Source organism: Caretta caretta, chromosome 6 (genome assembly GCF_965140235.1).
Source record: "Caretta caretta isolate rCarCar2 chromosome 6, rCarCar1.hap1, whole genome shotgun sequence".
NCBI classification, from domain to species: Eukaryota; Metazoa; Chordata; order Testudines; family Cheloniidae; genus Caretta; species Caretta caretta.
Genome location: NC_134211.1, coordinates 74425806 through 74438698, shown reverse-complemented (window position 1 = coordinate 74438698; position 12893 = coordinate 74425806). Strand labels below are relative to the sequence as shown.

The 12893-nt window shown below is 41.2% G+C and overlaps 1 protein-coding gene across 5 annotated transcripts in view; it reads right to left on the bottom strand.

The window, feature by feature from the left end:
• Positions 1-12893, bottom strand: part of FMN1 (formin 1) — a 393819-nt gene that overhangs the window by 152872 nt on the left and 228054 nt on the right. The gene's annotated exons all lie outside the window — the stretch shown is intronic.

Here is a 12893-nt window from a genome sequence, read left to right as displayed (position 1 = left end):
TCTCTTTGTCATGAAAGTGCAGCTTACAAATGTAGATTTGGTTTTGTTACATAACTGCACTCAAAAACAAAACAATGTAAAACTTCAGAGCCTATGAGTCCACTCAGTCCTACTTCTTGTTCAACCAATCACTAAGACAAACAAGCTTGTTTACATTTACAAGAGACAATGTTGCCTGCTTCTTATTTACAATATCACCTGAAACAGGCATTTGCATGGCATTTTTGTAGCTGACATTGCAAAGTATTTATGTCCCAGATATGCTAAACATTCATATGCCCCTTCATGCTTCAGACACCATTCCAGAGGACATGCTTCTATGCTGATGATGCTCATTAAAAATATAACGTGAACTCCTTGGGTAGAATTGTATGTCCCCTCCTCTGTTTTACCCACATTCTGCCATGTATTTCATGTTACAGCAGTCTTGGATGATGACCCAGCATATGTTGTTCATTTTAAGAACACTTTTGCTGCAGATTTCACAAAACGCAAAGAAGGTACCTATGTGAGATTTCTAAAGGTAGCTACAGCACTTGACCCAAGGTTTAAGAATCTGAAGTGCATTCCAAAATCTGCGAGGGATGAGGTGTGCAGCATGCTTTCAGACGTGTTAAAAGAGCAACACTCTGATGTGGAAACTACAGAACCTGAACCAACAAAAAAGAAAATCAACCTTCTGCTGGTGGCATCTGACTCAGATGATGAAAATGAACAGGCATCGGTCCGCACTGCTTTGGATTGTTATTGAGCAGAACCTGTCATCAACATGAACGCATGTCCCCTGGAATGGTGGTTGAAGCATGAAGGGACATATGAATCTTTAGCGCATCTGGCACGTAAATATCTTGCGACGCCAGCTACAACAGTGCCATGAGAACGCCTGTTCTCACTTTCAGGTGACACTGTAAACAAGAAGCGGGCAGCATTATCTCCTGCAAATGTAAATAAACTTGTTTGTCTGAGCGATTGGCTGAGCAAGAAGTAGGACTGCATGGACTTGCAGGCTCTAAAATTTTACAAAAATTATTAGGGGTATGGAATGGCTTCCGTATGAGGAGAGATTAATAAGACTGGGTCTTTTCAGCCTGTAAAAGAGACAACTAAGGGGTGGGGGGGATATGATAGAGCTCTATAACATAATGACCGGTATGGAGAAAGTAAATAAGGAAGTGTTATTTACTCCTTCTCATAATACAAGAACTAGGAGTCACCAAATGAAATAGGCAGCAGGTTTAAAACAAACAAAAGGAAGTATTTCTTCACATTACGCACAGTCAACCTGTGGAACTCTTTGTCAGAAGACATTGTGAAGGCCAAGACTAGAAGAGGGTTCAAAAAAGAATTAGATAAGTTCGTGGAGGATAGGTCCATCAATGGCTATTAGCCAGGATGGGCAGGGATGGCGTCCCTAGCCTCTGTTTGCCAGAAGCTGGGAATGGGAGACAGGGAATTGACCACTTGGTGATTGTCTGTTCTGTTCATTCCCTCTGGGGCACCTGGCATTGGCTCCTGTCAGAAGACAGGATACTGGGCTAGATGGACCTTTGGTCTGACCCAGTATGGCTATTCTTATGTTATGTACATAATTCTACATTTATAAGTTCAATTTTCATGATAAGGAGATTGCACTACAGTACTTGTATTAGGTGAATTGAAAAATACTATTTATTTTGTTTTTTTCAGTGCAAATACTTGAAATCAAAAATAAATATAAAATGAGCACTGTACACTTTGTATTCTGTGTCATAATGGAAATCAATCTATTTGAAAATGTAGAAAACATCCATACACATTTAAATAAAAAGTATTCTATTATTATTTACCAGTGCGATTAATCGTGATTAATTTTTTTAATTGCTTGACAGCCCTAATTCTGAGTATGTCTCAAAGATAATTTTAATTTCACTACAGCCCATCCTCGAGTCCTCACTTTCCAACACATGTTCTTCTTGATCAAAGAAAGCTGATGGCTTTTCCTATGGCTCTCTTTCAACACAGCTCCTAAAATGCTCAGAGATTGCTGAAAAGTTCTTCTTTCCAATGATGACTGAGCATCTGCCACCAAAGCCAGGAGGAGTGAAGGACTTTGACCATGTTTTGAATATTAGATCATACATGTTAGTGATCTGTGTTGAGCCCAAACTATTTTTGTGTGTATGTGTGTTGGGGGGAACGACTTTAGCATATCAAAATGAACAAAAGATCCATATTCAGGTATGTATTACCTCAGAGCAGGGATAGGTACATACATAAAATACTGAAAGGTGAACCTTCAAAGTTTTGGAGGTTTAGTTCAGCTGATGGCACAGATAAACCTGAGATGCAAAATTAGGATTTGAAGCCAAACTTCCCATAAGTTTTGCGATGTTTGTACATGTGGTTTGGTTTGTACCATTAGAGAGATATGATAGGAACAAGTCACAAAATTCAGATCCAGAGATGAACTTCCTCAAAATTCAGGAGACGTTTCATATCCAGGGTCTTGGCTCAGGACCATCTCTTGCTAATTAGTTTGAAAATTCAAACACTTCACCAAAATCTGCCTCTCTCTAATCTAGATTTCAGCAAGGCTGGAAACTTGTACAACTAAATGCTTAATAGAGATATCCAGCACACTATGCCTGGGGAAATACTGTGAGAAACTGAATTTTAATCCTACCAACAGAAGCATTCAAATATAAATCAAAACAAACCGTTAAACTTTTCCAACCCCCAAAGTCGTGATATAAGTTTTGTTATCCCAATAATATATTTTGGTGGCTCTCACAGTAATGAAAACGGCAAAGTACAGTATGGTTTAAAAAAATCTCATACTAATTCATACAATTGTTTACTGCAATACTCCTATCTTATGGGCCCATTCAGGGACATTTAGCAGAGCAGCCACTCAGCCAATCACAAATACAAAAGTGAAATGGGAGTTGGGAAACATGGTAGAGAGAGAAAGGCTAGTAACATTTTTGTCTGAATAAATGCAGGGTTAATTATTATTTATCAAGTGCTAAAAGTGTGCCAGACACTTCACAAACAAACAACAATATATGGTACCTCCAACAAGGATCTTACAAGATACTTATGACCGTGCAGTAGAGGCTCACCACACAATTTAATGAATGCTAGTTATGCTACATATAGCATATTTTATGCCAGCACTGCAAATAAAACAGATCCTGAAAGTCTTTACACACTATATTTATGATACTGTATGTTAACTATTAAAATTAATTAACTTTGTATTCTTATTCTATGTATTTTGTTTGAACAGGACAGAATCCATGTTCCGAATTTCCCAAATATACAAACATACAAAATGACTTGGATACAAGTCACTGTATATGAATACTTTGCATACATCTCCTCCTGTAAAATGTGATTCTTTGTAAATGTTAGGAAGTACCCAGTATATGATGGTCATTTTTGAAGCTGTATATGAGTCTGCTGAACTAGGCAGCACATTAACTTCTAACAGGGATAATTATAGACTTGACTAGTATGCAATTTGTATAGCATTCACTGACCTCCAGGATGACCCTGTTCAGGGTCAAATTTATATGTTGTCATAAACCCCATTAGACATGCCTAGTTTGAGGTAAAACCTTTCCAGACTATACCTCATACAGATAATATGACATTTGAAACTAATACATTAGGCTACTTCAGAAAATTGTTGATATGCTCTCCAGATCTGATCAAATTAGTCCACTTGGCTAATTTTTCTTGTAACTTTTGTAAAAAAAAAAATTGCAGATAATTGTAATGGTACATTAAAAAAAATAGAGAGATTCATATTGTATCTAAAAATCTGTATGGAAATAAGTACACATGGTCATAATTAACAGAGATCAGACTAGACCCAGACTACTTGAAATAACTTCAGCAAACCAAATTTGTGACTAAAGGCTAATATTTTATTCATTAGATAACAAAAATGGTAACAATAAGACAGTAGAATAGCTCAAGTAGGACATACAAAACATATTAAAAATACAGTTGTAATGCTATGTAATTGCATAAAGAATTTTGTTGTCAGAATTTGGAACCAATGAAGAATTAGAAGACCTTTTGCAACAACCAGATGCAATCAATATTAGAAATAGGGAATATATTTTCTGTGGCATCTCCTTTGCCTCAAATTATGGTCAGTTTCGGGAGGGTGCTGGCAGCAGAGTATAAACTCTATTTGAGAATTTTATATAGAAAACAGATGTAAGGAGGACACATCACTTATCCAACTTATTAAAAAGCAAAAGGTAATGAAACAGAACTTTGCAAAGGCACCATTGTTGTATTTAGTCTATATCTGTTAAAGATGACCTGGCATTAATCACCTCTCAGCAGTCTGCAGGCAATGACAGGTAAGCAGCTGACTTCTTCGCTATTAGTGGATGCTGTTCTGCCAGCTGGCAGAGTCTGTCTAAGACTGGACATGGCAGCCAGCAGTCTGTCTCTCCTCTAGAGAATAAACACATCATTGAAATGGATGTAGCGTCTTCTGGCTCAATGAAAAGAACGTGAATGCTGCTGCTGTCTTATTCAGTCTATCCCCTCGTCCATAACATAATTTGCCTTAAGTGGCTTCTACTGACTGGCCATTTAAAAAATATTAGGCTACTTGATTTGATGCAAAGTGTTCTTTGTATGTCTCTCTAATATCTACCATCTATTGTAAAAGTGGATATGTACTCATACTTGAATACATTTAGCTAAATTATTCTTACATCCAGAGATGAAAGTAAGACGGTACGCCCCAGTACGGCGTACCTGTAAGAGCCAATGCGCCGAACCAGAACCGGCTTTCTCAGACGGCAATTTAAAGCCCTGGGGTAGTGGTGGCAGAGCTCCGGTGGGGATTTAAAGGGCCCTGGAGCTCCAGCTGCTGCTACCGCCCCGGCCCTTTAAATCCCCGCCAGAGCCCTAGGGTAGCGGTGGCGGGGCTCCGGAGGAGATTTAAAGGGCCGGAGCGGTAGCAGCTTTCGGAACTGCAAGCCCTTTAAATCCCCACCTGAGCCTGCTGCCCGAGCCCTGGCGTAGTGGCGGCGGGGTTCTGGTGGGGATTTAAAGGGCTGGGGCAGTAGCGGCGGCTGGAGCCACGGGGCCCTTTAAGTCCCTGACGGATCCCAGCCGCTGCTACCACAGGGCTTGGGCAGTAGGGCTCAGGTGGGGATTTAAAGGGCTCGGGGCTCTGGCAGCCGCTACCACAGCGGAGCCCCAGGCCCTTTAAAGCTCTGCCAGAGCCTAGAGCCCCGGGGTAGTGGTGGCAACTGAGAGCCCCCAGGGCTCCTCAGTGATTTAAAGGGCCCGTGGCTCTGCTGCAGTAGTGGCAGCTGGAGGCCTGAGCCCTTTAAATCACCCGAGCCTCAGGGCTCCCAGCTGCCTCTGCAGCTGGTAGCTTGGGGGTAATTTAAAGGACCCGAGGATTTAAGGCCCTGCCTCTTCTGGTTAAGGCCACACCCCTTCCAGTTGAAGCCATGCCCCCTGCTCAGGACTCCAGTGTACTGGAAAGTCCTCTAACTTACTTTCAGCCCTGCTTACATCCCCACTAACGGGTGTTTCTTTAATGCAGCCAGAAATACATCCCATTAATGTTGCATGAAAAACTTCATTGTTCTGTGTAAATTTTGTCCCGGACACTTTGTGGTACATAAAACTGCAAAGATTAAGTTTATTTAAGCAATTAAAGGCGAAGTCCTTCCCTACACTGATGCACAGGTTCTTTCCATGACACTCAAATGTGTTGGGAGAAACTATCGCTAATATGATGGCCTGCAGATCACAATGTCCAACACCAACAATTAGCTTGTATACTGCAATTATCCCCAAGCATTTGTTAGGAGCCTACTGAAACCCTGCTCAGAGTTACAGCTAAGTGTACTCCACAATGCCATCACCACCCCCCTATATGTACTCGTGGGATTTCTGTAGGATATAAAGCATCAGCCACGATCTCTTCTCCCTCTGCTCAAAGTAAGGCAGGTTTTATACCTATTTGAATAATACATTTAAATCAAAATTATGAGAAGCCATGTTGTTTTTATATTTTGATCTATATTTTTAAGTGCTTCAGGAGGCATTTATCTTTAAATTAAATACAATACGGAAAAATCTCGTGTTGTTATTTTAAAAACACACTTTAAATAGACAAGCAATAGCCATGGCACTTGCTTGATATAATATAGAGGGGTGGGTGGGGTAATATCTTTTATTGGACCATCTTCTGTTGGTGAAAGAGAAAAGCTTTTGAGTGACACAGAGCTTTTCTTCATAGATGAGGAATGAGATGGATACACATTTATCTCAGTTGCTCCATTATCATCAAATTTGTAAAAGTACCAAAAATGAATGGCTCCCATCTATGCTAAAGGGTATATCCTACACCCTCCATGAGTGCATAACTTGGTGGTAAGCAAAGGAATGCACTCTGCTCCCCACTGTACAATGGATGGAGAGAAAGGAGGAGTGGCTAGGAGGAACATTCACCAGAATTCTTCTGCTCAAGCACTGTTTATTACCTCTCTGTAGAAAGTTGAAGATGACCTTTGTGTTTCAAACCTGTGAAGCAGACAACTATTTCTGCAATATCTGCCTTTCTTGCAGAACCACAAAATGAAGTAATCATAATTTTTCATTTACTAGATAGAAAATTTGCTGACAGATATATCCCTTTAATTTAAATAATGCTCTTCATTCAAAATATTGACACATGTTAAATGAGAACATATGTTAATAATTACTTGAGGCCAGTTAGAGATAATAGACAACAGAAAAGTTTTTACCCTCATTGTCATTCTGTGTCTTTGATATGATAATCATTGCACTGATGGACCAAAAATGATTGATGGACCTTCATTTAGATCATACACGTGACACAAATTACCTGACATTTACCCATTTTCTTTGTAAGATGAAGAAATAGTGGCATCAGGTACTTCCTGCCATACTGTTCCTTGAACCAGTATAGAAAATACTAGCTTCTATAAGGATGACTATCTTCCTGGTAAATCCTCAGAAATATAGGGAAGACAAACCCATACTTTAAAATATATCTAGCCTTAGTAACGTTAAGATATAAAAGATGCATACACTGTACATTACACTGAAGCACTTGTCTTCTAAAACACATCTCTTTCAGGTAACATGGCACTGTAGTTTGATGCTTGCTGCGCCCATTTTTTATTGCATCTCAAAGTCAGTTTCCTAGTTCTATCTTCCTTCCAGCTACCTCTGACTTTACAGCTGAAATCAAGTACAGAGCAAGTCTGGGCTGTGCAACTCCCACAGGGTGAGGTGACTTCAAAGCAATGTATCTGTGCCTGTCAGTTTGCAGATTACATGGATTAGGTCTGTTAAGAGGCAGACAAAGGCCAATGACAGTTTGGTGTGAGGGAAGAGCTAGGATCTTGCTGTATATAAAGTTTTAGGTGCTTAAATCCAACATATGAAAGAGTCTATGCATGGCCTGCTAGTCCTATAAGGGCATTTTGGGAGACTGCAGGTGTGGCAAATATCTCTGAGGAGTTGTAAGCCTGGCATATATCTATGAAGTCTAGGATTTCCAAAGCAACCTAAAGAAGATAGGTGTTCAAATACCATTACAATTCAATGGAAATGGGTGTTTTTTTAAAATTACAGCTGAAGTCTTTTCACTATTATAGACATTAACTTTTATATACTCAATTATTTTCAGAGCATAAAGACTTAAACACTTATGTACTTAAAAGTTCATGTGCAGAATCTGTTCATAGTGCAAAAACTTGTATACTCACCAAACATTATGTCTGAAGTCTTTTTATAATTTCAGTATAACATATTATTTCTTTTAAAAATAATAAGAAATTTCCAGACAAATAACTGTGTCGACATAATACTAATAGAGATACGTAACAGTGGCTACAAAAACTACATGCAAAGAATGTTATAATTAAAAGTTAAGCCTTACAAAATATGGAAACAATCAGAGAAGGCAATGTTGATAAATAGTAACATTTTGAATATTTTACCTTAAGACTGTAGTACCCTTACAGTGAATACATTCACTTGACCTCCCTGCAACAACCTTATCTTTGACCCACAAGACATGCTTCTCAAAAACACCACATCCTTTTGAAAGGTTTCAGAGTGGTAGCCGGGTTAGTCTGTATCAGCAAAACAATAAGGAATCCTTAGAGACTAACAAATTTATTTGGGCATAAGCTTTCGTGGGCTAAAACCCACTTCATCAGATGCATGGAGTGGAAAATACAGAGGTAGGTATAAATACACAGCACAGGAAAAGATGGGAGTTGCCTTACCAAGTGGGGGGTCAGTGCTAACGAGCCAATTCAATTAAGGTGGAAGTGGGCTATTCTCAGCAGTTGACAAGAAGGGGTGAATACCAAAGGAGGAAAAAATCACTTTTGTAATGCTAATGAAGCAAATGTAATCAAGATGGCCCATTTCAAAGAGTTGACAAGAAAGTGCGAGTATCAGCAGTGGAAAATTAGTTTTTGTAGTGACCCATCCACTCCTAGTCTTTATTCAGGCCTAATTTGATGGTGTCCAGTTTGCAAATTAATTCCAGTTCTGCAGTTTCTCATTGGAGTCTGTTTTTGAAGTTTTTTTGTTGAAGAATTGCCACTTTAAAGTCTGTTATTGAGTGTCCAGGGAGACTGAAGTGTTCTCCTACTGGTTTTTGAATGTTATAATTCTTTATGTCTGATTTGTGTCCATTTATTCTTTTGCATAGAGATTGTCTAGTTTGGCCAATGTACATGGCAGAGGAGCATTGCTGGCACATGATGGCATATATCACATTGGTAGATATGCAGGTGAACGAGCTCCTGATGGTGTGGTTGATTGTGGTCAGGTCCTATGATGGTGTCCCTTGAATAGATATGTGGACAGAGCTGGCAATGGGGTCTGTTGTAGGGATTGGTTCCTGGGTTAGTGTTTTTGTTGTGTGGTGTGTAGTTGCTGGTGAGTATTTGCTTCAGTCTTTAATTACAAGAGCAGATACTATTTTTCTACAGGAACCCGGACTCATTCAGTGCACAGAATAGACAGTGCTCACATAATGGGTAACTATTCAATATATCGGTTTCTCCTTGTTGTTCAGCATGTGGCCTCACACCTTATTTACTGTACACCGTACACTATTCAAATCCTGCTCGGAAGACAGAACCGTTCATTTCCTCATAGGCTTTTCTATGGTGCTCATCACTATGGTCTCTGAGTGCATCCCAAACATTAATTAATTTATATTCACAACATCCCTGTAAGGTGAGCGTGGCACTCTGTAGCTCAAAGCAACACCCTTGAACCCCCGTATTCACCACTGTCATATAATTATGATATGGTTTGTACAAAATATGCCTTGTGAGGCATCATTCTGAAAGTCTTGATCTGTTGAACATTAATATCCTGTTGGATTGTATGTGCTATTGTATCTGAAGTTATGAAGATTTGCTATGTGTGTTTTACTGAAATATGCTGTGAAGTCGGGCACAGCCACAACCAGCCTATCAGATACAACAATGGAGTAGCCAGATGCACTGATGGCCCATTAAAGCGTAACCACACTCCCAATGATCATCCCAGAAAAAACTTCTCAGAGAAAGCAAGAAGACAAAGTAGACCTCCACTTCAGAAGCATATATCTTTCCAGCAAGCTCAAAGAAACTATAAAGAGGGAAAGTGACATCATGACTTGGCCTCACTCCCTGACAACTCAACACCTGGAAACACATCTGGAGGACAAAGATTTTGAAATGGGGAGAGTGGTCCCGGGTTGGCGGAGAGTTCCAGCCTGTGTATTGAAGTTCTGTGACCTGTTTGTACCATCTATTAGTGTGAGACAAGGCTTGATTCAAATCCTGGTTAGTTTATAGAACTCAGACTGCGAATTTATTTTATTTCTTAGATAATCAACTTTGGTCTCTATGCTTGCTACTTATAATCACCCTATTCTGAAAATAGTCCTGACAGACAGTAAAACGTAGGAATCTTTTGTTAGATGTGTGAATTGCTATACGGAAATATGCGTTCTGAAGGTTAAGGACTGAGAACCAATCCCCTTGGGCTAGTATCAGAATTATTGCTGCAGGTGTCACTGTTCTGAATTTTTGTGCCTTCACAAAGGTGTTGAGTAGCCTTAAATTTAGGATGAGTCTCCAACCACTCGTTTTGTTTGTTTGTTTGTTTTTGGAACAGGAAATACCTGGAATAAAACACTTTCCCTCTGTGATGCATGGGAACTGGTTGTATAGTACTCAAAAGTAGAAGACAGCCTATTTCCTGCCATAGCAGGTTCTCGTGAGAGCAGTCCCTGAAGAGGGCAGGGCAGGGGGGTTGGCAGGTGGAAGAGAAGTGAAGTGGATGGAGTACCCTATGGAGATTATCTCCAAAACCCATTTGTCCATAGGGATAGACTCCCAAGCCCACTAGAAGTTATAAAGGTGGTCTCTGAAGGGAGGAAGGCAGATGAAATGCTGCAGTTGGTATGAAAGATGATGGGAGCTCAGGACTGCGACCATCCCATCAAAATTGGTGCTTTGGGGTAGAAGGTTGTGAGGACAAAGGTTAGGAAATGGGTGGCTTTCTTCTCTAGAACCTCTGTTACTTGTTTTGAGGTTCATATGATCTCTGGGAATCCAAGAATTGGGTTGGATGGGATCTCTGTGCTGTCTTGAACCTACTAAACTTTCTCTTTGGGGTAGGTATATAGATCCTCAGAGAATGTAAAGTGGGCCTGGAAACAGTTTGGTGCCATCAAAAGGAAGGTCTTTGACCATATTCTGGACCTCCTTAAGAAATCCTGACAGCTGAAGTCAAGAGGCCTCTCCTCATAACTACTACCACAGAAATTGAATGAGCAGAGTCAGCAGTGTCAAGAAAGGCCAGTAGAGATGTTCTGGGGAGCAGCTGGCCTTCTGCAATAATTGCCTGGAATTGTCCTCTCTGTTCTGCTGGTAGATGCTCAATAAAGGAGTTCATATTGGTATAATTTGTACTTCACCATTAATGCCTCATAGCCCTGACTGTGTTTCTCATTTTCTGGGTGCCCAACTTGAAACCCTGATTTGCAGAAATGCTCAGCACTCAGAGCTGCAAGTGACGTCAGTGGGAGCTGTGCTTGGAACATATTAAATCCTATATAATGCTAAGTACTCTGAAAAATCAGGTCCTCGGCATGTCAAATTGGGCACCCAAAATTAATGGATAACTAATTTATTTTTTTCTTTAATTAGTGTCCCTGTGGGTGCTACACTCTAGGTGCACTTGCGCCCCATGTGCCTTTGATCAGAGATATCTCATAGCAGTGTCTGTTCAGCCCGTGCATGCATGTTACTCAGTCTCCTGCTCCATGCTGTTATATAGCACTGTGTTGGTGAACCACCCTCAGTTCTTTCTCAATCCCCTTGGCCTGAGACAGAGCCTTTCTACAAAGCAGCTTGGAGGTTCCTTCTCCCCCTGCTCTGCTAGTTCTGCTCAAATGAGTGCCTAAAAATAGTAGCATGGCCATGGCAGCACAGGCAGGGGCCTGAGTATAGATGCAGCAGTATGGGCAGGATTGTACTCACGCAGTCTTTGCACATGTGCAATGATTTATCAGTCTTGTCATTACCCTCCAAGGGGAGGTCCGCAGAAATGGTTTGGATCACTTGGGGGAAATCAGAGACCTGTAGCCACGAAGCCCTTCTCATGATTATGGAGGCAGCCATGGAGAGTGCTGTTGTGTCAGCTGCATCAAGAGATGCCTGGAGGAAAGTTCATGCAACTGGTTTTTCCTCATCCCCAATGTCCTGGAACTGATATCTGCATTCATGACAGAGCTTGGAGAGGAACAAACAAATGTTTCTCAGCCCTCTTTGGGGTCAGGGCACAGGACACAGGTGATTGCTAGACCAATCTGGCAGGTTCCATGATAGCCTTGTTAATCAGGAGTACCACTTTAGATAGAGCCAAAGCCTTCTAGGACCTTGAGGGTGGAATTCTGGACCGTCTCCTGAGGAATCTGGAGCATGTCTTCAATTCTGAAAATTGTCTGGAGATGAGGGAGAAGATGCTCATACTGCCTCATCTGGAAAGGGTGAGGAGAGTATTGCTGGTGGATTCATCAACACTGGTTGATATTCCTTTATCAACTGCTCCTGAGGAGACTGTGCTTCTTCACCCAGTGATGACCATTTCAGCGAGTGGAACTCAGGGTCCTCATGACTCAACTGCCCAGAAGTATTAACCCTGGGGCTCCAATAAGGTCAATGCAATGGAGGGAAATGGAGTTGGCCCCAGTGTTGGCTACCATTGGTCTCTGGGCCAGAACTGATGATAATGAGGAAAGGGAGGTTGAGTGGATCTGGAAGGCCTGTCTGGACTAATAATTGTAATTGGAGTGACCATCAGTACTGGCTTGTGTTTGTCTGATGAATAGGCCTCCTCATGTTCTATCCATGGGACTGGAGGGTACCATGGGAACTGATTACATCAGACAGAAAGTAGGAGCAGGTGGCCTAGAAAGAGACTGAAGTTGAGCCTCCAGTTCCCAGCTATGCTCCCGTACTAGCAACTGTTGGGTAGACAGAGTGGGACCTCCCACAACAATATCAGCTCTGCAAAAATCAGGGATTCCAGGTCCACATACATAGCCAAGTTCCCCAGGACAGCATACTGGGACCAGCCTCAGGTGAACTGTCTGGTCTCCTGGGCTTTGTTAGGACTGTTTGTCCTGTTTTAGAGGTGGAAGGTCTGTGCGTAGGCAGTACTATCAGAGCAGGGGGAGAACAATCCCTCCTGTCCTTATGAGGCTCAGGTATTGGTGGTGGTCTATCCAGGCACAGATTCAGGACACTGTGAGCGCCTCGTACCATCAATGTCTTCTTTGTACAGGCTCTGGCTGCATCGATTCTGGACACAGA